The following is a 4,145-nucleotide window of genomic DNA, read 5'->3' on the forward strand; positions in this document are numbered from 1 at the left end:
ATTTAAAGGTGTTATCTGGAAGAGAAAGAAAAAGCATTTCAAGAGAAAACATTTTGATACAATTTAACCAGTGGATTAGCAGCCCAAAGCTTAAAGCCACTGCACCAACAAGGCCCCACATTTTGTCAATCAATCTTTAAAGTGAATACTTGATTTTGTTGATAAAAAAGCCCCCAATAAAAGCAAAATATCTGCTCTCGATTTCTCTCTTTGACACTGGCAAGGCACATTATGATCAGGAATTTTTAAAATTTTCAAAACAGGTTTACACAAACTCCCACTCCCCTCATCCTGATCATTTACTTGATAAGCAGTCTGGAAAAGATAATCCCCATTGGGAGACAGAAGCATTTACTAATCAACTTCCTTTACTCTCCTTTAAAAAAAGAAACACAGCCATTGAGCCATTCAGACTCATAGTGATCCTATAAGACAAAGTAGAACTGCCCCTAGTGGTTTTGAACAGATAATCTGCCAGTTAACAGTCCACTACACCACCAGGCTTCTTCAGGTATGTGTAAATACAAGAGAGAAGCAGAGTTGGTTGTCAGGCTATTGCAACAAAGTACAATTGCCAAATTTACTCATAATCATCAACAGCAATGAGACATTCTTGGAAGAGGTCAAGAGTCCAGAAGTAGGCAGAGGACTCATAGTCCCTGAAATATGTCCTCCTCCAACTTGTATTTGGGGACATGAACCACACGTTAGGAAAATAGTTCTTTTGAATGCCAGAAATATAGCACCTGTCAGTTGCTCTATTTCAGATAATCTGATCAGAGAATAAACTCTGATCTAGTTTGGGAAAGGGGCTATCATGGAATGTGGTAAATCTGTATTGGTTCCAGCATTTTCTATCAGCTTTTCGTTCAGCACATTTTGTGCTGAGTCTAAAGTAAGCCACACACTAGGGTATCAAGTTTAAGCTTTGAGTCCAGTCCAGACAAATTTAGGATCCAAAAAGAACCAGCAGCTTTGCTTCTATGGAAGCAAAGTTACATGAGACACTTAGAACAACAATTGTATCCTAAGTCCATATGACAAGGAAGGCTTTCCTAAGGCCTCATTATCTTGTTATTCTTAGAATCTAAATTGGACTCCTGAAAATTATGCATCTCAGGCCAGAGAACTATGATATCACCCTCTAAGGATCAGTCATCTGATTCTACACAAGCTCATTATTCAGTAAAATCTGCTTCATAAAATTCCAAAAATTTACTTAGATAGAGCTTATGTTAGATCTCTCAGGGTAGAGATATACCTCGGTCTTTGGCTCCAGAAAGAATTCACGCCGAAGCCTGGTTTGTGATCCAAGTGAGTTTTATGAGATTAAGAAGTTTCAGGGTTTTACAGGCACCCACAGGGCTCCTCACTAACGTGCAGCCTCCCTAGAAGCTGGTCACAAAGTCACGCAGTCAGCTCCAGGCTCCTGACTTTTCAATTATTCCGCAGGGAGGCATGGTGGACAACCCTGGTCGACCCCATTGGCTGAATCGAATTCACCTGGCCTAGGTGGGCCAATTCAGGTGCAGCACTCCCCTTCCTGGCGGGAAACCTGAACCTCTGACCATATGTAGTGTGCCACTCCTTGTTCAAGTAGCTCGGACCTCTGGGCATGCGTAATGGATGCCCCAGCCCCTAAGCGAAACTACCTAACAATTTCCTCTTTTCATTTTGTGTCTCCTGTTTCAGGAACTCCAACAATCAAAATTTATATCCAACATAATCAACTATGAAGACTTCTTCCATTTTTAATACTCATATACTTATTTCAATTCACTCACACAAACACACAAAACAAGAAAATTCTGTCCTGCCCCTACCCCCACCCATTTTTGGGTAGTTTTCCTGGTTAGAATTATCTAGCTAGTAGTAATAAACTTATATTTAATATCAATTTTATCATATAGCCAGATATAGTGTCATGGACATAGTTCTAGGACATATATGCCTAATTTGAGAGCAGAATTTTAAATTTTAATTTATTTATCTTTGCTTTTCATACATATACTTAGCTATTGCTGTGATTTTTTAAATTTACATGACCAATTTGATTATCTGGTTCATAGGGAATAAAGAAAAAAGTGAGGAATGATTATATACAAAATTCTCAAAAAATATTTTCTTCCTGTTTTTAATAAATATTTTCTTAATCAAGACCCCTGAAGAGGATTTTGTCTTTGAACCCACAATATAACAGCAATACATTAGCCCAAGGAATGTATTTATTTCACAGAACTGAAGCAATTCTTCTCTGTTCCCAAGGCTTCCACTACAGATGTTCTCTATCTGATTATGGTAGCCAAGATTGAATGGGGTGGGAGAGATACAGGAATTCCTAAAACACTGAGTAAAGTGGGAGGTGAGATAAGTATTACAACTTAGAAGTAACCTTGTAAACCACAAAGAGGATCTTTTCCTGTGCAAAAAAATCTGAAACTTTCAATTTATGAGGGGAAAAAACTATATAGCCTTTCCATGTACTAATGCTTGACATTATGCAATCATCACAACAACCCTATGAAGAAAGTACAATGGTTTCCAAATTGAGTAAACTGAAATCAAGGTTCAGTCCTAGAGCGGAAAGCAGCAGAGTGGCTACCTACCCTCAGCCTACTTCCAAGCCAGGGCCCTATACATCATGGCTGTACATACTGCTCTCTGTGTACAGTAGACATGTGATCAAATCTCTCAGGAGTACTTTTTTTTTTTAGGAGTACTTTTGCAGTTTCAGCATGAGAAGACAGTAACTATCTAAAGATGTGGAATTATCTTTTGAATGAGAGCTAAGTTAGTGCTCACAGGCAACTTTATTTTCTACTGCTACTAATTTTGATGTTTTAGTTTCAACAGCCTTTTGAGATGGTGGCCTGCTGTCTAATTTGCTGATTTGGGTTTGTCAGCCATTGAAGTTATGTGGGTTGGGAGAGAGCCCCAAACTGATGCTTGGGACTTGCCAGCCTCCACAACAATGTGACCCGTTTTTCTGACAACCCCACAACAGCACTCAATCATCTGACTAGAGGTCAGATTCAGGATCCATATCAAGAAAGGGAACTTTGGTAAAGCATTCCAAAGTATAAGGAGGCTTCAAAAAGTTTATGGATAGATAGAAGTGAAAAACTGTAAATGGGATTGCCAGTCCAGCATGCTGAATGAAGACTGCTCTGTAAGCAAACCTCTCCATGGTATTTGTCAATTCTCCCATCAAAACTAGTGCCACTTGGGAAACTGGTGTTGGAATGAAAATCCAGGCACCAGGGTAGTAATATCCAGCAAACCTCAGGTAGTAACAGATGTAGATGGAATGTCCCTAACCAGTTATACTCCAGTGTCATCCAGCCAGCCATTTCTCCAAATATGTGCCAAGGGGGAGAGGGGAGGGAACAGCACAGAACAAGGGAAGTCATCATTAGAGCCCTTTGAGTTTGCAGCCTCAATGAGTAGTAACTGCAGGAGGGAGTGTCACCGAACATATTTGCCTCATTGCTGAGGAGCAGAAAGATGAATTATGGGAGGAATTATGAAAAATAAGGAGGCTTGTGAATCTTCAGAGCCATGCACTACTCACCAATGAAAGACAAATCTAACATTTCAGGTGCTTATTGCCATGGAAATCTCAACAAAGCCAATATTAAGGTTTCTCAATGGAATAAAGGGAAATATGGGAAATTTTTTTAGAGAATTTCAGAAAAACAATAAAGGAGCAAAATGAGGAATTTAATAAAGAGATGAAAACCTTAAGTTAAAAGCACCCATAAGTTCTGAAGCTTAATAATGAAATTACAGAAATAACTTCACAGAAGAACAAGAAAGTAAAATTGAAACAATGGAATGAAGAGTCAAGTAAAATAGAAGACAAAGCCTTGAGATCACGTAGTTTGAAGAGCAAATGGGGAGAAATGAACAGAGTATAAGGGTTCTGTGGGCAGCATCAAGAGAAACAATTTAAACATGTGGGAATTTCAGAAATAAAAGAGAGTAGATGAAATCTAGAAGATTTCTTTTTTTAAAAAAAAGAAGATATCCCAAATATAAAGGATAAGATTTTCATCCAAAATGCTCAGCAAACTCCAGATTGGTTAAATCCTAAGAGAAACATACTAAGACATATCATAATCGAACTTTCCAGAAACAAACATAAA

This window comes from Echinops telfairi, unplaced genomic scaffold, assembly GCF_000313985.2.
Source record: "Echinops telfairi isolate 266 unplaced genomic scaffold, ASM31398v2 ScPeMD7_27;HRSCAF=92, whole genome shotgun sequence".
Lineage (NCBI taxonomy): Eukaryota > Metazoa > Chordata > Mammalia > Afrosoricida > Tenrecidae > Echinops > Echinops telfairi.